At 50.9% G+C, this 27,181-nt stretch overlaps 1 protein-coding gene across 9 annotated transcripts in view; it reads right to left on the reverse strand.

The window, feature by feature from the left end:
- NT5C2 (5'-nucleotidase, cytosolic II) overlaps positions 1-27,181 on the reverse strand; it is a 509,579-nt gene that overhangs the window by 454,915 nt on the left and 27,483 nt on the right. The window contains exon 1 of one of the 9 annotated variants that reach the window (XM_078643687.1): positions 6,706-6,931. The exons of 4 other annotated variants lie outside the window; for them this stretch is intronic. The gene's annotated coding sequence lies outside the window, so the exon portion shown is untranslated. Of the gene's footprint in view, positions 1-4,430; positions 4,453-6,693; positions 6,932-27,181 lie in introns of those variants that run through there. 4 more of the 9 variants (XM_078643680.1, XM_078643689.1, XM_078643684.1 and 1 more) reach the window with 4 other exon arrangements.

The following is a 27,181-nucleotide window of genomic DNA, read 5'->3' on the forward strand; positions in this document are numbered from 1 at the left end:
GGACTGCCCCGGGCTTCTCCCGTGCAGCTCCCGTGCAGCTCCCGTGCAGCTCCCGTGCAGCTCCCGTGCAGCTCCCACGCAGCTCCCACGCACGACTCGCGGGGCGAGAGGCGTTCCGGACTTTTAAAACGCCTCCGGGCGCTTGTACGTCGCTGGTGCGCCCTGACCCCCCGGGGCACCTGGGAATGGTAGTCCTCAGCCGTTGCCCTCCCGGCTTCGGGAGGAGGAGAGGACGCGAAGCACAGGAGCCGTTCCCCTCACGGCTGGTGCTGGCGTGGCGTGGCGAGTCCGCTTTTGCTCCTAGGAGCTCTAGGCGCTCCGGACTTTTAAAACGCCTCCGGGCGCTTGTACGTCGCTGGTGCGCTGGTGCGCCCTGACCCCCGGGGCACCTGGGAATGGTAGTCCTCAGCCGTTGCCCTCACGGCTTCGGGAGGACGAGAGGACGCGAAGCACAGGAGCCGTTCCCCTCACGGGTGGTGCTGGTGCTGGCGTGGCGTGGTGAGTCCGCTTTTGCCCCCAGGAGCTCTAGGCGCTCCGGACTTTTAAAACGCCTCCGGGCGCTTGTACGTCGCTGGTGCGCTGGTGCGCCCTGACCCCCGAGGCACCTGGGAATGATAGTCCTCAGCCGTTGCCCTCACGGCTTCGGGAGGATGAGAGGACGAGAGGACGCGAAGCACAGGAGCCGTTCCCCTCACGACTGGTGCTGGTGCTGGCGTGGCGTGGTGAGTCCGCTTGTGCCCCCAGGAGCTCTAGGCGCTCCGGACTTTTAAAACGCGGCGTGGTGAGTCCGCTTTGCCCCCAGGAGCTCTAGGCGCTCCGGACTTTTAAAACGCCTCCGGGCGCTTGTACGTCGCTGGTGCGCACTGACCCCCGGGGCACCTGGGAATGGTAGTCCTCAGCCGTTCCCCTCACGGCTTCGGGAGGATGAGAGGACGCCAAGCACAGGAGCCGTTCCCCTCACGACTGGTGCTGGCGTGGCGTGGTGAGTCCGCTTTTGCCCCCAGGAGCTCTAGGCGCTCCGGACTTTTAAAACGCCTCCGGGCGCTTGTACGTCGCTGGTGCACTGGTGCGCCCTGACCCCCGGGGCACCTGAGAATGGTAGTCCTCAGCCGTTGCCCTCACGTCTTCGGAAGGACGAGAGAGGACACGAAGCACAGGAGCCGTTCCCCTCACGGCTGGTGCTGGCGTGGCGTGGTGAGTCCGCTTTTGCCCCCAGGAGCTCTAGGCGCTCCGGACTTTTAAAACGCCTCCGGGCGCTTGTACGTTGCTGGTGCGCTGGTGCGCCCTGACCCCCGGGGCACCTGGGAATGATAGTCCTCAGCCGTTGCCCTCACGGCTTCGGGAGGACGAGAGGACGCGAAGCACAGGAGCCGTTCCCCTCACGGCTGGTGCTGGTGCTGGTGCTGGTGCGGCGAGTCCGCTTTTGCCCCCAGGAGCTCTAGGCGCTCCGGACTTTTAAAACACCTCCGGGCGCTTGTACGTCGCTGGTGCGCCCTGACCCCCGGGGCACCTGGGAATGGTAGTCCTCAGCCGTTCCCCTCACGGCTGGTGCTGGTGCTGGCGTGGTGAGTCCACTTTTGCCCCCCATTTCTGTTACAGAATCACCTGTCAATCCTTCCCTACGAAGACAAATATACTACTCTGTCCTCAAATAACAAAGGAAATAGGTGGTGAACTAGAAGTAATCTACAAATCTTATGTAAACCTAGGTCACTCAACCCATCCTTAAAGACTTCCTATTCTTAGAAACATTAAGCTTGCAATTCCTGCAGCCAATCCATCATAAGCAATCCACAAACACATTCTACAGATCCCAACAAACTTAGAATCACACCTGACAGCATACATCACCACATAAACCGTTAACGATAAATAACAAGAAATTGCAAATAGTATGAAATTGAGGCAACTCTTCCCAGAAGCCAGCATCAACAAACTAAATAGCCCAAAAACTCCAGTGTCGTTCAAACAGCCCATCTACCATTCAGATCGCACGTTCTACCTAACTCTTGAAATGAAAGGAGACCAGGGCCACTCCTGTGAAACTAGTATTACAAATCATAAATCCGATCCCACAACAGAGAAGTATATCAAAACCTTTTTGGCCACGCCCCTTATGATAACTTCACCAGAAAAATTAGGGAAAGGTCTAACGTGACTTGAGCTCAAGAAACCCCAGATGCAATGAAAAACATCTTAATTTAAACTATAAAGAACCCACCATCGAGACAAAGTGAAAAAGGTCAAGCATGAAATTCTATTGAAGTATTCTCTAATATCGCAATAAAAGAAAAACACCGGAGTAAATCAGTGCTACAAAACTGTTACAGTAGACTATCAAAAAGGCACACTATACGTACAGACAAAAAAATATGTAAACGAAGGAGAACATCTACAAAACTGTTCCAACTAGCTCCTCACCTTTAACCAGGATAACTAAACTTTGCATCCCAATCATTGTGCAATAAATTACCTAATTACTTCATTGACAAAATATCAAAAATACAAGATGATTATTCATCATATCAAAGAAACAATACCACAAATACCTCAGAGGAGCCCACAAACATCAAAAATGCTTAGATGTTACATTATCCCAGCCAAACAATATTGGGTGTCCTATATATCCACGAGTCTGCACAGAATTAATCACTTTCAATTAAACTTTTAGTCAACATATGGCATGCTAATCTACTTAAACAACCTCTTTCAACCTAGTAGTTTCCAAAAATTATAAATGCATGGCAAATCTTCCCTCAAATACATGGAAAGACAACTTCAAAACATATTCCATCTCCATGGTCCACTCAAATCCAGCTTCTGACGAACCACAACTTAAAATATGAGATGATGCACTCTGAGCAGCCATCAAAGGAGATGCATTCGTACTGGATCAGAAAATTACATTTCACAAATTCAATCAAGGAATACTGCTGGAACACCCCACACAAGTAATATCAGTCACCAATGATTATCATCTCACTGCAACTGGAAACTTAAGACTGAAAAACGTCATATCTGGCTCCTGACAGATCTCTTACACAGTCATTCTGAGATTCCTCCCTGCCTCATAAAATCACATTTTTATTTCAATATATACTTACAGACTTACACACACTTCACAACCAATTCACCTAATTCCATACCACCCAAATTTGCTCTGTTGTTAAGGCACTCACAATCAACACCAAGAACTCCGACGCCACCTTCAAGCTACAGAATTGCTGAAAGCCATGAGCTCTGCAAAAGTCGAAAAAACGTGCGTTCCATGACACCCAAAAAAAAACCTCCGCTTCCAGGCGCCACCCAGCATATTGAGCCAAATCATCAAACTGTGTTGTAATGATGAAAGACTGGCAGTTATTCTAGATTCCGATACAGCACTCACTCACCTTGGTAGTCAGGTCATATCATCACCTCCTACAACTCTACCAAATACTAGCATTCAGCCCAGAAGATGACAGACAAGTGGTTATCAACACAAACTGCATTTATACAAACACACTTTCAAAGACTAACAATATACAGCATGCCCTGTCTTCAGGTGATCCAAAACTCTACAGCAAGAGCAATGTGGGGGGAAATGGTAATCCAGCTCCCCCATTCTGTGAAGCCACCACAGAATAACTGTGAACTGCCAATAAGCCTTTAAAGGTACTATCTCACACACAAAGGGCGCATGTGGAAGGTTATGATGCAGTAAAATAGAAAGATAAGCCCTTAGCAAGCCAAAACCTGCCATAGAACTGCTAGCATATGCTGCACCACCACAGGAGGCTGGAGCTCTGCACACACCATACACTCGAAACAGAAGGACTCTAAACAATTTGTTCCAAGCAACTCATTGAGCCTTTGACCTGGTCGTGGGAGCACAAAAAACAGTTAATATGCAGCATCGCAGTAGACCTTTCCTTCACCCAAGAGTCCCTTTAAACATACGTTTTGTCGCCAGCTTAGTGAGTCTGAAATGTGACACTGCCGCTAGATCAGCAAACCTTCTGCAAAAAAAAGGCATTTTGTTAAATATATGACACTCCCATTTAGCAACAAAAACGCAATCAAGAAAACAACACACTCCGGTTTCCTATCCAAACAAGCATGCCAGTGCTGCTGTATGCAATGTACCCAGCAACTTTTAATGAGGCAAACTAAAAGCGGGCTGTCTACTGTTATTAATAATTGTACCTTCGGGGAACACTTAACTACACGATGAGAGTCCCTGTATCTGCAACAAATCATTATCTTAACCAAAGTAGTCCTACAGGCTATTATTAGGCTCTTTTTTGTGATTGGGTAGGTACTTGTCAGCTAAACAACAATCCTTTTCAGAGAGTCAGTGGAGAAACGTCTACTTCTGTACATGTCAGCCTGCCTGCTATACTCCTTTTCTCTTCAAGCACTGGCTGGGGAAGCACACATAAAAAGCATACCTTCCCTGTGTGACATTCAGACGGCACGCCGGGTCAGCATCAGACCCCCGCCATGTTATTTTTCCCTTCATTGCTCGGATGACCGACCTTGTCCTTCAAACAATCCTTTGCATGGAAAGGCGCAGAACCCGATACACTGGCATCAAGTGGGGCCCTCATTTTCCATCCTAACGTGCGCGGCTAACATCTCAAGTAACAAGGTCGCACACAAGCCAGAGCAGCGCCGTTATGACAATGTGTTAACATAAGAAGCCTGCAACATTCTTTTCCAAGACCGTGGTACTATATTGGAGATGAGGGGGGGGGGGGGGCTTGCAATGACCGAGCCTCGTAATGTCCAACACAGCTGTACTGCGCAGCGGCGATTATACAGGGCAAAGGTCAGAGCTGTGTTTTTGAGTGACAACAGTCGTTTTAGAGCAAGAAGTACAAACATTTTAACCCGTAAATCACCAGGGGCAAAAGTAACAATACTGAAGAGCCCCGGCGAACGTTTTCCACTTTGGCAATTGTCAATAAACCCCGTCTAAATTTAAAAATCAATAGCTGTAAAAACAATGTAAAACTTACTGGGGGGTCTCCTTTCTTTAACTTTTCCAAGCCGAGGTAAACCAGATAAGTTATACTACCGGTCACGTGGAGCCCTCAGGTACTTAATTTCTCAAACCTTGGACTGGAGACTAGGGCGAACAAAGGGAAGGCAAAGAAGGCAGTGCATCATCATTGCCCAGTATGAGCACTGGATACACCAGCAACATCTGTGTTTAAACGAGGGTCCTTTTGGGTTGACATTACAAAAGTATTTGAGGAGGACAAACACAAGTTGGTAAAGTCTCACCGGTTTCACAACTTTTGCTGTTTATATGGTTAAATAAATTCTGTCCCTACGAAATCAATGGGTGATATTAAACAAACACACAAGTGTCGATGTACGTTTTTACAAGGACACATAAAAGAAACCACAAGACAGACTTTAGAGTTCCAGATCTATTTTTTTTTTTTTTTCGAAGGGTACAAGGGGGTGCTGAGAAGGGCAGGATTAAATACGATCACTTACATGTGACACTTTTGAATCGAAAACTCAAGCAACACGTCAGCAGGAACTCTAAACACTACAGAAAAAACAAGGATATTGTGCTGCAAAACTAAATACTTATAAGGTCCCACAAGCGAGACCTATTGGCAATGCCAATGCTTGTTTAATTGGCAAGTATATCGAGCCAAACATCAGCAGATCACAGATTATAAGTGAAAAGGTCTCTCACTACGGGCCCTCAAAATAATCTTATTCTCCAATGCATTAAAATACCAAATAAAACTGTACGTCTCTATTGGCCTCTCAATAAATGCTAATGCTGTGTGATCAAAAACATACTCCGTATTCTTCTTATGGTACTAGGACCCTCAATATAATCTCATGATCCAATGCATTAAAGTACCAAATAAAACTGTACGTCTTTAAGGGCCCCTCAATGCCATTCTCATGTAATTTACATGCTCTGTGATCAAAAACATACTCCGTGTTCTTCTTATGGTACTTCAAATAAAGAATTGTTTACCACCCCCACTTTAGGCCAGGTATGCCATAAAATAGGCCGTCGCTCAGCGGATGCATGCTGGGATACCACAAGGAAGTGGTCGAAAGAAGTTGTCTCCAACAGAAGTGAAAACACAGAGATGCCAGACTCTGTGCCAAGTTAAAGTCATTTTCTCTTTCGCCACGAAAGGCAGAAATGGCACCGAAATAAATGTAAAAACAAAATACTTATATTAAGAAAAGAAACAGGATAAGCTATTTCGCGCCCTATAGAAAAAAAATATGCCACTGCGAACAAAGGTGCCTTTTCCAATATGTAGACAAACGAAATGCGGGTTTATCAAGTTATACACGAGCACCGTAACAGGCACAAGAGACCAAGAAAACGAAAGCCGCTTCTGTGTGTGGGAGCACGCACTTCATGTCTGGAAACACTTGTGCCTATTGTGAGCTTTGCAGGTTACGCGGCATGTGTCGCAACCTGGAAAGCATATACTGGGCGCCGACACATCTTTACCTCAAGGTGGCAAGCTGTTTTACGAGCTAAATTCCGAAACATACCTCTTGGAATCTAACAGAACATTTCCAGCCCCTTCCAACAGCCGAGCTGGCACCGGAAAGAATCCGGAAAAGACGAGCCCTAAAGATCGCAGAACGGCTGTAAACACAGACAAGGCTTATACAATGGCTTTGACTCCTAAAAGGACGAATATAAGAATGACGTACATGATGGCATACCTTTCACAAGATCCTTAAAGTCCTCCACAGACAGCACTACTATGAAACCAAAAGCAGCTCTCAGGACCGGGCGGGGGCTGCCTGCGCATGCGCGCTCTTTGCTGGAGAGGGAGCCCCGGTGTTCTAACTAGATTTCCACCCCCGTCGTTTTGTACACCCCCTACGTCGGAGGGGTGCTGATTCATGCAGGTTGTGCCTGTGTATTGGCGCTCCCCCGTCTGGCTGTGCACACCCTACGCTAGTCACTCACGCATGCGCACACACGAGGGGGAGCGGGGAAAGGCATGGATACTAATACTTGAACTTTATGCATTTTTATATAGCGCGGACTTTACCCGAAGGCGTCAGAGCGCTTCACATTTGGAACAGAAATAAAACATAATGAGAAACATCACAAAAGAACAGATTGCAAAAACATACGTTACTTACATAAGGTAATAGTGACAATTGTGAGCAAACAAAATACATGAGGTAGTAAAAACTGTGAGCAACCAAAAATACATGAGGTAGTCAAAAGTGCACAAAAGGAAAGTGACAAGTTTTATTTATTTATTTATTTATGCATTTTTATATAGCGCAGACTTTACCCGAAGGTGTCAGAGCGCTTCACAATAGGAACAGAACTGATACATGAGAACATTACAAGTGAACAAAATACAAAAGCAAACGTTACATTAAATGAAGCAAAATGACAATTGTGCGCCAACAAAATATAAGAGGTAGCAAACGGTGCATTACAAAAGTGACAATGGTGAATCAACAAAATACAAGAGGTAGCAAACGGTGCATTGCAGGAGGAAAAAAGTGACGTGTGCAGGTTACAAAAAGCGTACAAAATAAATATAGAGGTATAATACTGCAATATATGGAGGACACTCCAGCACAAGAACAAACGTTACGAAGGCACTGGTGGCACTTGTGCAGGTGTCGACACAAACAAATTTAGGAGTGTAAACAGTGTGTTACAGGAGAAGGTGACGGATGCAAGTCACCCACGAGTCCCCGCCACAGGAAGAAGGACAATACTGCCATAAGAGGCAGACTCTCAAACCACAAGAACGCACTGGGAAGACACTTCCATAGTCAAGTAAAATAGATTTTTCAGTAGTTGAAGGGCTTCCTTCAGATAGCAGAGAGGGCATGAATTACATTTGGAAATGTCTTTGAAGAAGGAGAGCTTTGAGGTCAGATTTGAAGGCTTGGGAGGAGAAGGTGGTCCGGAGCTGAGGCGGAAGTGAGTTCCAGATTCTCACTGCGCTGCCTGAAAAGGATTGGGCCATCGATCTCTCCTTCTTGAAAGTGGGAGGTTCAAGTAGTAGATTTTCCGCGTTTCGTGATGGTCTAGAGCCTCCAGAGAGTTTCAATTTATTCGCCAGGTAGCGCGGGGAGGAGGAGTGCAAGGTTTTGTGGGTGATACAGGCAGTCTTATAGATAGCTCTAGCCTCGATGGGGGAGCCAGCGGAGGGAGGATAACATGGGAGTGATGTGGTCGCTTCTTTTGGCCCCATAAATGAAACGAGCTGCTGAATGTAGAACAGACTTAAGGGGGGATAGGTGGGATTTGGGGAGGCCAGTCAGAAGAGAATTGCAGTAGTCAAGTCTGGAGAGGACCAGCGATTGGACCAGGGTTTTGAGGTCATGCACCGGGAAGAAGCGGCGAATCCCCCAAAGAAGGCGCAGTTGGTATCGGGCAGACTTTGCAATTGAATTAATGTGGGAGAGTAGGTTGAGTTTTGTGTTGAGTATGACACCAAGGGATTTTGCGCTGTCGACAATGATGGGATTAGTGTTCATCAGATTCATCTGGTCCATCCATGATTGCACCGGGGGAGGAGATAGTGAGGAGGAGAGGAGGAGGAACTCAGTTTTGGAAGGGTTCAGGATCAGTTGATGTGTTGACATCCAGTTATGAATGGAGTCGAGGGTAGAGCTTAGGACAGAGAGATCTTGAGTGGAGGCAACCTTTAGGTAGATTTGAGTGTCGTCAGCGTAGAGGTGATAGTTGACCCCAGATTTACTTAGGAGATTTCCCAGAGGTTCCAAATAGAGATTGGACAATGTGGGTGCAAGAATAGAGCCTTGGGGAACACCTTGACCCACCGCCGAAGGAGGTGAAAGACTGTCCGCTATTTTGATCATTTGGGATCTATCAGAAAGGAAAGAAGCAAACCATTTAAGCACGGTGCCCTCCATGCCCATTCTCTGTTGAAGGGTGTTGAGGAGGGTGTTGTGGTTGACAGTGTGAAAGGCTGCTGAAAGGTCAAGGAGAATTAGAAGACAAGACCCCCCCCGAGTCTAGTATTCTCAGCGCGTCATCAATCACTTGCAGCAGGGCAGTTTCAGTGCTGCAGTTTTGGATGAAGCCAGACTGAAAATTGTCAAGAAGATCGTTGTCCTTGATATGACGTGAGAGTTGTTTCGCAACACATCTTTCTGTGATCTTCGCAAGAAAGGGTAGGTTAGTGATGGGGCGGAAGTTGTTGAGGTCATCCGCATCCGCAGTGGGTTATTTAAGCTGAGGGGTGACCTGCCCAGATTTGAAGGGAACAGGGAGGGAGCCTTGACAGAGGGAGAGGTTGACCAGAGTGGTCCAATAGGGAAGAGAAAGGGTATAGAAGTCAATGGCAATGGCACTGGGGATGGGGTCGAGCGAGTGGTTGGAGGGCTTTGTTTCGAGGATGCACTTGAGGAGGACATCTTCAGAGATGGGGTCGAAGTTCTGCCAGATGGCTAGTGATTTGCGCTCCTCTGGAGGGGTAGGATGAGCGACCTGAACCACAAGTGATTTCACTTTTTCGTCAAAGAATACAGCGAAATCAGCAGCTTTCTTAGTAGAATCCTCCAATTTGGAGGTTGGGGGAGAGTAGTTAGAGGTCTTGATGAGATCAAATAGTTTTTTGGGTCTGGTTTTGCCTGAGTCAAGGAGGGTTCTGAAGTGTGATGCTTTCCCAAGGAAGATGTGCTTGTGGTACTCGGATCTTGCTGAACGAAGCGTGGCCAAGTTATCGGTGGAGGGTGGTTGCCTCCAATGTTTCTCTAGGCGTCTTAGGTGCTTCCTTTCTTCATATAGGGATTTGCTGAACCAGGGTGCTGAGGGAATGGGCCTTTTCTTTTTGCTTTGGAGAGGAGCAACGCTATTGATTTCGACTGCAAGGACTGAGAGGCATTGTGAGGTGAGATCATCAACATCTAGGTTCGGGTCTAGCCTTGGAAGTGACAGCAAAGCTGATTCACAGAGGGAAACAGCGTCAATATTCTTGGCGTCACGGAACCAGGAGGTAGCCCTCTTAGGTTGGCCAAGAGTGATAGAGTGTGCTAGGAGAAGAGAGAATGGGATGAGGAGGTGGTCAGACCAGTCTACGTTAATAGGGGTAGCGATAGAAAGCATGCCTGCTTTAGATATAACAAGGTCCAGGATAGAGCCCTTAGAGTGTGTTGATTCTGTGCAGTGTTGGGTAAGATCGTTTGTAGAGAGGAAGGAGGCCAGCCCGTTCGCGGAAGAGTCTTGCAGGGAGCCCCAGTGGAGATTGAAGTCACCCACGAAGGTCTGATTGTCACTTTGTGCGTATTGGTCGCTGATGAAGTCAGTGAGTTCCTCCATAAATGAAGGGCCACTGCCAGGTGGGCGGTATATGACATGGAATCTAAGGGGTGAGCGGTGGTGTAGTTGAAGCTCAAGAGATAGACATTCAAAAGTGCGGAATGCGCTGATGGGAAAAGCCTTGAGTTGAAGGGAGTTTCTAAAGATAACTGCAACACCTCCCCCAACTTTGATAGGTCTGTCATTCCTGAGAATAGAGTAGCCAGTGGGTAGGAGGAGATCAAACATGGAATGAGAGGTATCGTTGAACCAGGTCTCTGTTAAGAAGAACAGGTCAATATTGTGAAGGGTGATGGTATCAGAGATTTCGAGTTTGTGTTTTATTGCAGATCTGCAGTTGTGAAGCATGCATCGCAGTTCTGTCGAGACTGTTTTGGTGACGGGGGCACTTGGGCAAAGAAGGGTGATAGGGATATTATACCTATATGGGGGTGCACAGGAGTGTCTAGGTGGATGCTTGGTTCTGACAGAGGAGATGGTTGGAATAGATTAGGTAATTGTGTTACTCGGAGGTGCTGGTTGAGGAAGGGTGGCGTTCAAAGGCTTGTGTGGGTGAGCGATGTTTGCAGACGACAGGTTATGCTTGGCTATAATGGTGTGAGGGGTCAAGGTGCATCTCGTGGGAAGGTGAGAGTTTTCCAGAGGAGTTGATGAGAATGGGAAAGTTGAAATCTTAGAGCTTAAAAGTGAAATGGAAGCTACAAGCTGGGAGATGGAGGTGATGAGAGAGCATATCTTATTTTCGAGAGAGAGTAGGGCAGAACACGGATGGTTGGGTCTCTCGATGGCAGAGGGATGGGGTGGTATAGGTGGTGGTAGGCAGGGAGAGGTGGGAGGACAGGAGGAGAGTTGAGGTATAGGGTTCCTAGGTGGGGAAAGGGGTAGGTTGAGAGCGGGGGTTGGGGTATCAGAGGAGAAGGGGGAGTTGTATTTGATGGCGCTGCACGAAGGGAGGGAATTAGGGACATGTTTGGGGGGGGTGGGTGCGGAACTAGACTGTGGGGAGGAGGGAGAGGGGAGGACTGTGAGGAGTCATAGGAGTGTAGGAGGTTTGGGCGGAAAAAAGGGGAGGTGGTTGGAGAGGTCCTGTTGGCTAGGAGCGGTGGCTGTGAGGGAGCTGGTATCTGGTAGAATGGGGGGGTTGGGAGAAGGGGAAGTTGACGACAGGAAATGGTTCTGCTGTGCCTGAAGGGGGGGATGGAAAAGGGTACCAGGGGGGTAAAGGGGGGGCAGCACAGCATTGCTAGCGGAGTGGGGGGAAAGAAAGAGAAGCCATGGGATTGTGAAGAAGTCGGGGAAAGAGGTGAGGAGAGGAGGGGGTAGAGAAGAGGGGGAGAGGGAGGGATGAGGGGAGGATAAGGAAAGTTAGCTGGGTGGGGAGGTTGGCGGAGGGGTGGACTAAAAAAGGGAGTAGCAGAAAGGAATAGGGGGGACGAGAAGAGATTGGGGTACCGAGACGGTGCCGACTGGACGAGGAGCGTTTTGCCTAGTGGTAAGGCTGACGTGATGAAGGGTGGGGCATACTGTGGAGTGGGAGGAAAGGGAGAGGAGGGCACAAAGGAGGGGGAGGGAAGAGGGCCGACCTGAGCCTCCCGAGGGTGCAGCCTATTGGAGTGTAAGGGGGTCAGGGGAGGAGAAAGGGAGTAAAGGGTGGAGTTGGATCGAGAGTCGGGGGAAAACCTGGTCGCAGGGGAGGGGAGTAGGGAGGGGAAGAGGTGGTCAAAGAGAGAGAGAGAGTTGTCTTTGCCTTGGATCAAGACAGTACCATTGTTATAGATGGAGATGGTGAGGAAGCCGTTGAAATGCACAGAAGGGGAAATCTTTAGTTGTTTCCCATGAGGGATAGAGGAGGAGGAGGTGACGTTAAGGGAATTAGATAAGCTGTTGGACCAAGAAGGGGTGTCGTGAGTGAAGAAAATGAAATCATTTTTGCGCCTCCCAGAATTACAATTGTAAAAAAGGTCAACAAAAAGGGAATCAGGGAAACGTTCAATAGTCTCATGCTTCAAACGTTTAGCTGAAGCTTTGGTTTGGCCAGGAGGATAGATGATTTTGTAGCAGTTAATTCCATCCTTAACTCGAGAGGTGGCCATGTTGGGGACGTAAGAGAGAGTGCTAGGAGGGTATGAGACGGGTGTACCTAGGAGAGCGGTGCAGAAGAGAAGTATAGGGACTAACAGGGGACACATAATCCAGGCGTTGGGAGTGGAAAACTGGACTAATGTGTAGTTCGGGAAGAGAGGTGGGTGTTTGATGGCCCTTCATCTAGGTGTATATGAAAACCACTGGCACAAGATAATATTTACAAGGGACATGAATACATATGATAAAACCAACTGGGTCACTGTCAAAACCATCACAATGCACAATTAGTCGAGGTAAAGCAGATAAAAAACTAACGCCCAGTGACTATTGGTAATCACAGTACAAAGCATCAGTCTGAAACACAAGCACATTCGGCTCCAACCGCATTGTACGCCCACAGTCTCAGCGGACCACTAATGGACTCTAATCATAAACCATAATGTCAAGGTAGCTGCCAATCCAGCGAGAGTTCTGCCTCAATCAGAAATGACCCTAAGTAAAAAGGTGTCATAAACAGTGCAGCTGGCGCTACTTGCAGCACAGCTGTGACGGGCCCGAACGGTGCAGCTGGCAGTGTTTGCTGCGCAGCTGTAAAAGGTCTAAACGGTGCAGCTGCACTACTTGCTACGCAGCTGTAAAAAGGGCCTAAGCGGTGCAGCTGGCACTACTTGCTGCGCAGCTGTAAAAAGGCCAAAACGATGCAGCTGGCACTACTTGCTGCGCAGCTGCAAAATGCCTAAACGGTGCAGCTGGCACTACTTGCTGCGCAGCTGTAAAAAAGGCCTAAACGATGCAGCTGCACTACTTGCTGCGCAGCTGTAGGAGGCCTAAACGGTGCAGCTGGCACTACTTGCTGCGCAGCTGTAAAACGCCTAAACGGTGCAGCTGGCACTATTTGCTGCGCAGCTGTAAAAGTGTTAAAAATAAATATAAATACCACACAGTTAAAGAGTTAAGCGGATGGCGATTATGAGGGAAGAATGCATTTCTCGCAGATGCCCGCAGGGCTGTCCGGTTGCTGCAGGAAGCACTGGCCGTGAAGATGACACATCTGGAGGACAGGCTAGAGAGGAGGTGAGTCCAGGGGTGTAGAGGGGAGGTGAGTCCAGGGGTGTAGAGGGGAGGTGAGTCCAGGGGTGTAGAGGGGAGGTGAGTCCAGGGGTGTAGAGGGGAGGTCCAGGGGTGTAGAGGGAGGTGAGTCCAGGGGTGTAGAGGGGAGGTGAGTCCAGCAAGAAGGGGGGAGGTGAGTCCAGGTGTGTAGAGAGGAGGTGAGTCCAGGGTTGTAGAGAGGAGGTGAGTCCAGGTGGGAGAGGGGAGGTGAGTCCAGGGGTGTAGAGGAAAGGTGAGTCCAGGGGTGTAGAGGGGAGGTGAGTCCAGGGGTGTAGAGGGGAGGTGAGTCCAGGGGTGTAGAGGGGAGGTGAGTCCAGGGGTGTAGAGGGGAGGTGAGTCCAGGGGTGTAGAGGGGAGGTCCAGGGGTGTAGAGGGGAGGTGAGTCCAGGGGTGTAGAGGGGAGGTGAGTCCAGGGGTGTAGATGGGAGGTGAGTCCAGCAAGAAGGGGGGAGGTGAGTCCAGGTGTGTAGAGAGGAGGTGAGTCCAGGGTTGTAGAGAGGAGCTCCTTGAGCCTTTCTCTAGCCTAGTTACTTTTAGTGGGAGTGCTTTATACTACTCTATGTATGCATTGAGATGTACTTTATAAGATCTTTGTGATTTCAAAGAAAACTTTATGACAGTGATGGTAACCTCTGAATCCTTCATCACGTCTAGGCTTGATTCTTCATGTAGACCAGTGGTTCCCAAAGGGTGCGCTGCGGCAGCCCGGTGCGCGGGTAAAAACATGGTGGGGAGCCACGGTGAACTGCCAATTAGGTCAAGGGAGCCACGGGTCAAAAAAGTTTGGGAACCACTGGGGTAGATGGTCTCTTCTATCCTGGAGAAGATAGGGGAAGAAAAAGTGGAATAATATACGGCTTGTGGTGAAGAGTAGGGCAGGCGGGAGACAGGGACGTGGAACTGGTGAGAGGAAAGGACTAGTGTAGATCGCTTGGAAGGCGGGGGGAGGGAGGATAAGCAAAATCAGTGGTGAGGGAACGGGTTGCAGAGAAGGTGCTGAAGAGAGAAAGAGGGAGAAGGGTGCTGGTGACTGGTGCGGGGGCTGGGGTTGGACAGGCGGTTAGGGAGGGGTAGAACTGAGGCAAGAGAAGCAGAGGGGTCGAAGGGGGAGAGAGGGAAGGAGGGCTGCAGCCCTGGAAGATACAGTTTTTTGTTTTACACTCAACATGTTCATTGATAGAAATGTCAAGTATAGAACTCTCAAAAGGTAAACTTGGATTTGAGGTTATACACTAGGGCTTCATGAAAAGAAATACTCACAGGTAGACAAAAACAACACAGATATTTTGGGTGGCAAGCACTTTTCAAAACGGTAGGCTGAGATCCCTGCACATGCTCTCGCTTTCAGAGATGCCCTGCATTTTGCTAGAGGAGCTTTCAGCTGGTTTCAATCAAAAGTTACCTGATGTAATCAAAAGAAGATGGATACTCCAAATAGAATTTTTAGGTTACTTTATTATGATAAGTTGTTAAGTTATAAATGATAAAACCCCATCAGGAGCAGCTGTCCTGCTGCTCAGCCCTCACCCAACTGACATTCACAACACATTCACATTCCATTCATCAACATTCCACATCTCATGTATACTAGCTGAGCAGCAGGAAGACTCAAGATACAACAGTACCCTACAGGAAAAAAAGGAGTATGTATATTCCCAACAGGGACATGTACGTATATGGCTTTTGGGACCGCCTATCAGCACTTAGAACGTATATCACAATAGAGACTGTGTTTATTTATAACAATATCCATTCTTGGGGGTGTATATTCACACTGGGTAGTGTGCATTATCACGGATAATGCCCATAATTAGGAGAACTGTCTACAGTATATTACCACGGAGAACGCGTAGCATCCTAGGGCATGTATATGATAAAAGTCACGTATATTAGCAATAGGGCTCTGTACTCGAGGTGGAAGGCGGGAGGCTGGCAGCATTCTGGAACATGATAGTGCCCTATTATTATTCCTCACCACCCCCTTTTTGTGCCACTTTGGCCACCATAAGTGTGGCAGGGTATGCTCAGACGTGAGTCCCTTGTTCACTTTGCCACTGGATTCAAGCAAGCCGGGCTGATGACGGCTGGAATGCCAGAAACCGGTCCTCGGAAGCTTGTTTCCGGTCCAGGGAAGACATGGCTTGGCAGTTCGGGCTGGACTGTTCCCATGAGGCACAGGGTCAGACTGATTTGCATATAGCCATGTCTGAACTGGGGTGGCGGAGTGGGCTAAAGAACGGTGATGGATCAAGCCCAGATCTTTTGACTGGGTGTGAGTGTTTGATTGGCTCAGATGCTCCGTCCATCACCACCCCCTTTTGTGCCGCTTTGGCCGCCATAAGTGTGGCAGGGTATGCTCAGACGTGAGTCCCTTGCTCACTTGGCCACTGGATTCAAGATAGCCTGGCTGATGAGGATTATGAATCCGAAACCGGTCCCAGGATGCTTGTTTCCTGTCCATGGAAGACATGGCTTGGCAGTTCGGGCTGGACTGTTCCCATGAGGCACAGGGTCAGACTGATTTGCATATAGCCATGTCTGAAATGGGGTGGCTGAGTGGGCTAAAGAATGGTGATGGATTAAACCCAGATCAGTTGACTGGGGGTGAGTGTTTGATTTGCTCAAACGCTCCGTCCATAATCCCCTTTTGTATCGCTGTATAAGCTCCACAGCGGCCCCTCGCCAGGCACACCAGAAGCGGGGAGTGGTCAGATACATACCACGCCAGATAGGAAACCTCCCTAACCTGCCGTGCCAGCTCAGGGGTAATGAGACAATAACCCAGCCGAGTATAAGTTCCCGTCTCCGAGGTGTAGCAGGAGAAGAGTCTGGATCCCGAGTGTCTTTACCTACATACTCCAGGGTATAAATGTTGGATCCCTTCTCAACAAGGGGAGAAGGAGTGCTTTGGTAAAGGGCACATGGTTACAATAGTTAGAGTTGCAAAAGTCCAAGACAGAAGAAACCAATCCCCAGGAGAGGAAAGAGGAAAGAGGGAAGGGGGGGGCAGGGAGCTGGGAAGCGGGTTAGATCTGGCAGATCAGCAGTGGGAGTGAAAAAACCTTGTGGGGGCTCAAGACGGTAGAGTAAACGGTCTCCAAGCTTAGATGGGGTCTCAGTCATAAATTGAAGTCTGGGCGCCATTTTAGAGTCAGGCAAGTCCCAGGTACCTGGGCGCAATGAACCCTGGGCAGAATGGCCGCCATCTTAGGGTCAGGCAGCTGGGTTCAGGTCGGCTCGTGCTGATCCCCCAGAGTCAGGGTATATTCCGAGGCACACACTCTCAATGTCAGGGGTGCCCTCAGCATCTGTGGGAGACCCCAACCACCAACATCAGAGGTCTCCTACTGGTGCGCTCTGCAGGGGCTATGTATTGACCGCTACAGGCAGGCAGTTGCGCTGATTGTTATCGCGCTGCAATAGCCACTGGGTAGATGGGAGTCTTTGTCGCTTTTATTTCAGAGTGCTGGGTTGGAATTAATTGGATGCTGGGTTGGAGATAGATGGATGCTGGGTTGGGGATGGATGGATGCTGGGCAGGGGATGGATGGATGCTGGGTTGGAGATGGATGGATGCTGGGTTGGGGATGGATGGATGCTGGGTTGGGGATGGATGGATGCTGGGTTGGGGATGGATGGATGCAGGGTTAGAGATGGATAGATGCTGGGTTGGAGATGGATAGATGCTGGGTTGGAGATAGATGGATGCTGGGTTGGGGATGGATGATGCTGAGTTGGAGATGGATGGATGCTGGGTTGGGGATGGATGGATGGATGCTGGGTTGGGGATGGATGGATGGATGCAGGGTAAGAGATGGAAGGATGCTGGGTTGGAGATGGATAGATGCTGGGTTGGAGATGGATGGGTGCTGGGTTGGGGATGGATGATGCTGGGTTGGAGATGGATGGATGCTAGGTTGGGCTTGGATGGATGCTGGGTTGTGGATGGATTGATGCTGGGTGGTGGATAGATGGATGCTGGGTTAGGAATGGATGGATGATGGATTGGGCATGGATTGATGCTTGGTTAGGGATGGATAGATGCTGGGTTGGAGATGGATGGATGCTGGGTTGGAGTTGGTTGGATGCTGAGTTGGAGTTGGTTGGATGCTGGGTTGGAGATGAATGGAGTGGGGCGGATGGATGTGTGAGAGGTGGATGAATGGATGCTGGGTTGGGGATGTATGAATGCTGGGGTGGGGATGGATGGATGGATGCAGGGTTGGAGATGGATGGATGTGTGAGGGGTGGATGGATGTGTGATTGATGGGTGGATGGATGCTGGGTTGGAGATGGGCGCCCCACTCACTGCTGCCGCTCCTGCCTGCCTTTGCCACCTCCTGCCTGCAGATTCCTTCGCTCGCTGCCTGCTGCTCCTGGGAATTTCCCGCTGCTCCTGGGAATTTCCCGCTGCTCCTGGGAATTTCCCGCTGCCCGCTGCTTCTTGGAATTTCCCGCCGCTGCCTCCCTGCGGCCCCGCCCCCCTGTGATTCCATTCGCCGCCCCGCTCCCGCCACCCAGCTGCTCCTCCCTCCCGGCTCCTTACTTATGACGCCCCCAGAGCGACCGCGCAGCGGACGCGCGCAGCGGGAGCGCCGATTGAGCGCCGAAGGTGCGCCAAAGGCAAGCCCGTCTGCGCCCGTCCACGCCTTGACCGCGCCCAGCGCCAGGACCCCTGGCCTTCCCCGCCGAGGCAAGACGATCCGACTGACCTACGACGCCGCCACTCTCAACGCACTCAATGCCGGCCGGACCCACGCCTGCTGCCGAGCCACCCCGAGACGCACCCACGGACCCTTCACCTGCAAGTTCACCTGCCTCCGAACCTGCCCCGCACCCGCCAAGACAAACACCAGCAGCAACCACCTCAAGTGCATCCTGATCAACACCCGCTCCGTCCACAGACACGCCGTGGAACTCTGGAACCTCCGCGACGCTACATCACGCTACATCACCGGACGTCGCCTTCCTCTTGGAAACCTGGATGAACGCCTCCTCTGCACCCGACATCGCCATCGCCATCCCAGACGGGTACAAGATCCTCAGGAGGGACCGCATCAACCAGACCGGAGGTGGCATCGCCATCGTCCACAGGAACACCATCCGCATCACGACCGACGCCAACAACTCCTTCGCCGCAGCCGAACATCTCCACTTCCAGATTCACACCGACCCTAAGACGACCCTCAGAGGCACCCTCGTCTACAGACCCCCGGGACCACGCACACAATTCAGGGAAGACATCACAGACTTCATCAGCCCGCACGCCCTCCCCTCCACTGACTACATCCTCCTCGGGGACCTCAACTTCCACCTGGAGAACAACAAGGACCGCAACACCACCGCCCTGCTGGAAAACCTCGCCAACCTCGGACTCAAGCAACTGGTCAAAACCCCCACCCACTACGCCGGCCACACGCTTGATCCCGTCTTCTCTTCCAGCAAGTACATCACCTTCAGCCACGCCACCGGACTCCACTGGACCGACCACAGCTGCGTCCACTTCAGCTTCAAAAGATCCACGACCCACCACCAACCGCAACAGGTACCTCACAGGAATTGGAGCAAGATCACCGCAGACCAGCTCACCACCTCCCTCAGCCAGAGCCCACCCGCCAACACAATGGACCCCAACGAAGCAGCCCGCAACTTCACACAGTGGCTGACCGCCTGCGCCGATGACCTCGCGCCACTAAAGAACCCTCCCAGCAGACCCAGAAGCAAGAAGGCATCCTGGTTCACCGACTACCTCAAGGACTCCAAGAAGACCTGCCGCACCCTCGAGAAAGCCTGTCTCCTCGACCGGACCACCGACAACATGACCGCCCTCAAACATGCTACCCGCAAGCACCACCAGCTCATCCGCACCACCAAGAAGAAATCCCTGAAGGAACGACTGGACAACAACGCCCACGACAGCAAAGAGCTCTTCACTATCGTCAAGGAGTTCTCCAACCCCAGCACCGGCACCAACGACATCACTCCGTCACAAGACCTCTGCGACTCCCTCGCCTCGTTCTTCCACCGCAAGATCGCCGACATCCACAACAGCTTCGGCGCCCCACCCACGCACCCAACCGTCGAACCAACGCCCCCCACCGCCACCCTTCGCACCTGGACCACGGTGACCACCGAAGACACAGCCCGCACGATGAACACCATCCACTCCGGATCACCGACCGACCCCTGCCCACACCACGTCTTCAACAAGGCCGACTCCACCATCGCACCCCAACTCCGGAACATCATCAACGCCTCCTTCAACACCGCCACCTTCCCGGAGAGCTGGAAGCACGCCGAGATCAGCGCCCTCCTGAAGAAACCTACAGCGGACCCCACCGATCTCAAAAACTTCCGCCCCATCTCGCTCCTCCCTTTTCCTGCTAAAGTCATCGAGAAGATCGTCAACAGACAGCTGACCGCCTTCCTCGAGACGAACGGATCCCTCGACCCCTCCCAGTCCGGCTTCAGAGCCAACCACAGCACCGAGACGGTCCTCATCGCAGCCACCGACGACATCCGGACCCTGCTCGACAAGGGGGAAACAGTGGCCCTCATCCTCCTGGACCTCTCCGCTGCGTTCGACACGGTCTGCCACCGCACCCTAGTCCAGCCCCTCAGCAACATCGGTATCCAAGAGAAGGCACTGGAGTGGATCATCTCGTTCCTCGCCGGTAGAACACAAAGAGTCCACCTCCCCCCGTTTCGCTCCGAGGCCACCGAAGTCATCTGCGGCGTCCCGCAAGGATCTTCACTCAGCCCCACCCTCTTCAACATCTACATGAAACCTCTCGCAGCCATCGCACGACAGCACAACCTCAACATCATCTCTTATGCCGACGACACCCAGCTGATCCTCTCCCTCACCAGAGACCCCGACACCGCCAGAACCTGCCTACACGAAGGGATGAAAGACGTCGCCGAGTGGATGAAGGACAGCCGCCTGAAACTGAACTCGGACAAGACGGAAGTCCTCATCCTGGGATCTTCGCCCTCCGCCTGGGACGACTCCTGGTGGCCCCCAGCCCTGGGCACCGCACCCAAGCCAACCGACCACGCACACAACCTGGGCTTCATCCTGGACCCCTCCCTCTCGATGACCAGACAAGTCAACGCCGTCTCCTCATCGTGCTTCAACACCCTGCGTATGCTTCGCAAGATCTTCCGCTGGATCCCGACCGAGACCAGGAAGACTGTCACCCAGGCACTCGTCACCAGCCGACTGGACTACGGAAACGCCCTCTACGCCGGAACCACAGCCAAGCTACAGAAAAGACTCCAGCGCATCCAGAACGCCTCCGCCCGACTCATCCTGGATGTCCCCCGACGCAGCCACATCTCCAGCCACCTGAGGAACCTGCACTGGCTCCCCGTCGACAAGAGGATCACGTTCCGGCTCCTCACCCACGCACACAAGTCTCTCCACGACCTGGGCCCCAAGTACCTCAACGACCGCCTGACCTTCTATACGCCCACCCGCCAGCTACGGTCCACCAGCCTCGCCCTCGCAGCCGTACCACGCATCCGAAGAGCCACCGCCGGAGGAAGATCCTTCTCTTCCTGGCTGCCAAGACTTGGAACTCCCTCCCCATCCACCTTTGGCTGACCCAGGACCATCTCGCCTTCAGGAAACAACTCAAGACCTGGCTGTTCGAGCAGTAGCATACCCCTCCCCCCAAGCGCCTTGAGACCCTCCCGGGTGAGTAGTGCGCTATACAAATGGCATGATTGATTGATTGATTGATTGATTGATTGAGGGGTGGATGGATGAATGCATGGGTGGATGGTTGACTGTGGGTGCTTAGAGCATGAATTGATGGATGAATTCGTGGGGAGGTGCGTTTGTGCACTGCTGGATGGGTAACTGAAGAAACTGTGAGGCCAGAGGCCTAACGGCCCCCAAGGCCTGAAGTGCGGTGTATTCACCATTCACGCTGGCTTGTGGCCTCTGTGTGTTTGCAACAAGGTGACCCGTTGCCACCGAAGGTGCTGCATTTTCTGTATTTGGCATTTAGTCGGTTTATTGGAAGTAAACCAAGACTCTTGCCTCAGAATGTATTGTTGAAGTGAATGCTTACAAATTAAATTCTCGTTTCCCTGTGACTTAGGAATATAAGGTCACCTCCCTGGGCACCATAGAGATGTATGAGTGGGAGTCCCACAGGTGAGGGCCAGTCTCTCCCCTGAAAGTGTAGTTATCCTCTTCTCCACCGGATGTGATTTCACGCTATAGATTAGTGATGATATTTAAAAACCCTGAACGCTAGATCTCTGCAACCCGCCCTTTCACCGCCTGCCTCTCCATTCAGATCCTCCTAGTTATCAAGCCAGATAGACATCCACCCATTCATCCACCACCACTCCACTCATCCTTTCATCCACACAACCACCTTTCCATCCACCACGCATAGAATCACATACATCCACCTATTTAGCTCCCGCCCACCTGCCCAGGTATCACATCCCCTACCCAGGCGTCCTTAAACGAGAGAAAAGCTCCAAGTGTCAGACATTTGGTTGCAGAAGTTACTCGTGGGGGGGGGGGCACTTTGAGCCCAATGGGCGTTGCACAGCGTATGGTTGTGTTTAGTGCACGACCAGCATGTGCCGTGTGCACGTGGCATGTGTTTTGGAAGGTCAGGCTGTGGATGGGGAGGGGGTGGCCCCCGGCTGTTCCTGGGACTTCAACCGCTGCCGTGGGGAGTTTCAAATCAAAAAACATATTATATAGTGCGCATGCATACAAGGACACGCATGCGCACTAAAACGGCAGAACACCGGGGAGCTTAAAAATACTTGTATGAAGCCAAAAGTACATTGTGCGGTTGCGTAGGATAGTGCGCATGCGCACACACGAGGGGGGAGCGCATATAGACGGGGAGCAGGGAACCACGGAACACCGGCACGTTTGTGAGACAAACGCATGCGTGGCTACTGTCACGTGGATCCCAATAACCGCTTTAGCATTGTTGTGAAGGACGTGATACTCTAGCCCTTACGCGTTGTGCAAGAGCAGAGACTACTTTGACATCCGTCTTTGTGAGGGACGTGGCCTGTTATTTCGGTGAGAAGACCAACCTTTCAGCGGCCATCTTTTTGTGTGACGCCAGCCTCCCCAGCCGCCATCTTAGCGTGGGGAGCGCTGCCGCTCATCTACCACCCAAGAAGCCATGTTTATGCGGGGCGTGCAACGCTGCGACCGGTTACCGTTAGACAGAAATGAAGGACTTCGACATCATATTAGATAAATGCGCTGGTTATGGGCGCTCCTGGAAATGCACGCACGTGAGTGTGGACTAGCTGTGGATCAGGCTTCACGGGGGTATAAATGGGGGTGGGGGGGGTGATAAAGATAAGAGATGAAAAGTGACTACCGGTTCTCTTCTCCTGTGACGATCTGCTGTTCTCTTCCACCCCACTTCCTTCTTTAACTCCCTGTTCTCTTCTCATGTGCTGAAAAATTAGGAAAAATTAGGATGTGCTGATCTGCTGCTCTCATCCACCCACCTCCTTCTTTAACTACCTGTTCTCTTCTCTCGTGCTGATCTGCTGTTCTCTTCCACCCCGCCTCCATCTCTACCTCCCTGTTCTCTTATCCTGTGCTGTTCTGCTTCTCTCTTCCACCCCACCTCCTTCTTTAACTCCCTGTTCTCTTCTGCTGTGCTAATCTGCTGCTCTCTTCCACCTCACCTCCTTCTCTAACTCCCTGTTCTCTTCTCTTCTCTTCTCCTGTGCTGATCTGTTGCTCTCTTCCACTCCGCCTCCTTCTTTAACTCCCTGTTAACTTCTGCTGATCTGCTGCTCTCTTCCACCCCACCTCCTTCTTTAACTCCCTGTTCTCTTATGCTGTGCTGATCTGTTCCTCTCTTCCACCCACCTCCTTCTCTAACTCCCTGTTCACTTCTCTTCTCCAGAGCTGATCTGCTACTCTCTTCAACCCGCCTCCTTCTCTACCTCCCTGTTCTCTTCTCCCATGCTATTCTGCTGCTCTCATCCACCCACCTCCTTCTTTAACTACCTGTTCTCTTCTTTCGTGCTGATCTGCTGTTCTCTTCCACCCCACCTCCATCTCTACCTCCCCGTTCTCTTCTTCCGTGCTGTTCTGCTGCTCTCTTCCACCCCACCTCCTTCTTTAACTCCCTGTTCTCTTCTGCTGTGCTAATCTGCTGCTCTCTTCCATCTCACCTCCTTCTCCAACTCCCTGTTCTCTTCTCTTCTCCTGTGCTGATTTGTTGCTCTCTTCCACCCCGCCTCCTTCTTTAACTCCCTGTTAACTTCTGCTGATCTGCTGCTCTTTTCCACCCCACCTCCTTCTTTAACTCCCTGTTCTCTTATGCTGTGCTAATCTGTTCCTCTCTTCCACCCACCTCCTTCTCTAACTCCCTGTTCTCTTATGCTGTGCTAATCTGTTCCTCTCTTCCACCCACCTCCTTCTCTAACTCCCTGTTCACTTCTCTTCTCCAGAGCTGATCTGCTGCTCTCTTCAACCCGCCTCCTTCTCTACCTCCCTGTTCTCTTCTCCCATGCTATTCTGCTGCTTTCTTCCACCCCACCTCCTTCTTTAACTCCGTTCTCTTCTCCTTTGCTAATCTGCTGCTCTCTTCCACCCCACCTCCTTCTTCAACTCCCTGTTCTCTTATGCTGTGCTGATCTGTTCCTCTCTTCCACCCACCTCCTTCTCTAACTCCCTGTTCACTTCTCTTCTCCAGAGCTGATCTGCTACTCTCTTCAACCCGCCTCCTTCTCTACCTCCCTGTTCTCTTCTCCCATGCTATTCTGCTGCTCTCATCCACCCACCTCCTTCTTTAACTACCTGTTCTCTTCTCTCGTGCTGATCTGCTGTTCTCTTCCACCCCACCTCCATCTCTACCTCCCCGTTCTCTTCTCCCGTGCTGATCTGCTGTTCTCTTCCACCGCTTCCTTCTTTAACTCCCTGTTCTCTTCTGCTGTGCTAATCTGCTGCTCTCTTCCATCTCACCTCCTTCTCCAACTCCCTGTTCTCTTCTCTTCTCCTGTGCTGATCTGTTGCTCTCTTCCACTCCGCCTCCTTCTTTAACTCCCTGTTAACTTCTGCTGATCTGCTGCTCTCTTCCACCCCACCTCCTTCTTTAACTCCCTGTTCTCTTATGCTGTGCTGATCTGTTCCTCTCTTCCACCCACCTCCTTCTCTAACTCCCTGTTCACTTCTCTTCTCCAGAGCTGATCTGCTACTCTCTTCAACCCGCCTCCTTCTCTACCTCCCTGTTCTCTTCTCCCATGCTATTCTGCTGCTCTCATCCACCCACCTCCTTCTTTAACTACCTGTTCTCTTCTCTCGTGCTGATCTGCTGTTCTCTTCCACCCCACCTCCATCTCTACCTCCCCGTTCTCTTCTCCCGTGCTGTTCTGCTGCTCTCTTCCACCCCACCTCCTTCTTTAACTCCCTGTTCTCTTCTGCTGTGCTAATCTGCTGCTCTCTTCCATCTCACCTCCTTCTCCAACTCCCTGTTCTCTTCTCTTCTCCTGTGCTGATTTGTTGCTCTCTTCCACCCCGCCTCCTTCTTTAACTCCCTGTTAACTTCTGCTGATCTGCTGCTCTTTTCCACCCCACCTCCTTCTTTAACTCCCTGTTCTCTTATGCTGTGCTAATCTGTTCCTCTCTTCCACCCACCTCCTTCTCTAACTCCCTGTTCACTTCTCTTCTCCAGAGCTGATCTGCTGCTCTCTTCAACCCGCCTCCTTCTCTACCTCCCTGTTCTCTTCTCCCATGCTATTCTGCTGCTTTCTTCCACCCCACCTCCTTCTTTAACTCCGTTCTCTTCTCCTTTGCTAATCTGCTGCTCTCTTCCACCCCACCTCCTTCTTCAACTCCCTGTTCTCTTATGCTGTGCTGATCTGTTCCTCTCTTCCACCCACCTCCTTCTCTAACTCCCTGTTCACTTCTCTTCTCCAGAGCTGATCTGCTACTCTCTTCAACCCGCCTCCTTCTCTACCTCCCTGTTCTCTTCTCCCATGCTATTCTGCTGCTCTCATCCACCCACCTCCTTCTTTAACTACCTGTTCTCTTCTCTCGTGCTGATCTGCTGTTCTCTTCCACCCCACCCCACCCCACCTCCATCTCTACCTCCCTGTTCTCTTCTCCTGTGCTGTTCTGCTGCTCTCTTCCACCCCACCTCCTTCTTTAACTCCCTGTTCTCTTCTGCTGTGCTAATCTGCTGCTCTCTTCCACCTCACCTCCTTCTCTAACTCCCTGTTCTCTTCTCTTCTCCTGTGCTGATTTGTTGCTCTCTTCCACCCCGCCTCCTTCTTTAACTCCGTTAACTTCTGCTGATCTGCTGCTCTTTTCCACCCCACCTCCTTCTTTAACTCCCTGTTCTCTTATGCTGTGCTAATCTGTTCCTCTCTTCCACCCACCTCCTTCTCTAACTCCCTGTTCACTTCTCTTCTCCAGAGCTGATCTGCTGCTCTCTTCAACCCGACTCCTTCTCTACCTCCCTGTTCTCTTCTCCTTTGCTAATCTGCTGCTCTCTTCCACCCCACCTCCTTCTTCAACTCCCTGTTCTCTTCTCATGTGCTGATCTGCTGCTCTCATCCACCCACCTCCTTCTTTAACTACCTGTTCTCTTCTCTCTTGCTGATCTGCTGTTCTCTTCCACCCCACCTCCTTCTCCACCTCCCTGGTCTCTTCTCCCGTGCTGATCTGCTGTTCCTTTCCACCGCCTCCTTCTCTAACTCCCTGTTTTCTTCTCCCGTGTTGATCTGCTGCTCTCTTCCACCCACCTCTTTCTCTAACTCCCTGTTCTCTTCTCCTGTGCTGATCTGCTGCTCTCTTCCACCCGCCTCCTTCTTTAACTCCCTGTTCTCTTCTGCTGTGCTGATCTGCTGCTCTCTTCCACATGCATCCTTCTCTAACCGCGCACACACACACATACATACAACCATGCGCGCGCACACACATACATACAACCACGCGCGCGCACATACATACAACTACACACACACAACCGCACGAACACACACAACCACACCACACACACAATCGCACACACAACCACACACACAACCACACACACAACCACACATACAACCACACACACATACAACTACACACACATTCAACCACACGCACAACCACACACACAACACACACACACACAACCACACACATCTATCTATCTATCGCCCTCACTCTATCTATCTATCGCCCTAACTCTATCTGTCGCCCTCACTCTATCTGTCACCCTCACTCTATCTATCTATCGCCCTCACTCTATCTATCTGTCGCCCTCACTCTATCTATCTGTCGCCCTCACTCTATCTATCGCCCTCACTCTATCTATCGATGGCCCTCACTCTCTATCTATCAATCTATCTATCTGCCTCACTCTATCTATCTATCTGTCTATCTATCGCCCTCACTCTATCTATCACCCTCATTCTATCTATCTATCGCCCTCACTCTATCTATCTATCGCACTCATTCTATCTATCTATCTATCTGCCTCACTCTATCTATCTATCTGTCTATCTATCGCCCTCACTCTATCTATCACCCTCATTCTATCTATCTATCGCCCTCACTCTGTCTATCGGTCATATCGCCCTCAATCTATCTATCTATCTATCTCCCTCACTCTATCTATCTATCGCCCTCATTCTATCTATCTATCTATCTGCCTCACTCTATCTATCTGTCTATCT

The sequence above is a fragment of the Lissotriton helveticus genome, chromosome 5_1 (genome assembly GCF_964261635.1).
Source record: "Lissotriton helveticus chromosome 5_1, aLisHel1.1, whole genome shotgun sequence".
NCBI lineage: Eukaryota > Metazoa > Chordata > Amphibia > Caudata > Salamandridae > Lissotriton > Lissotriton helveticus.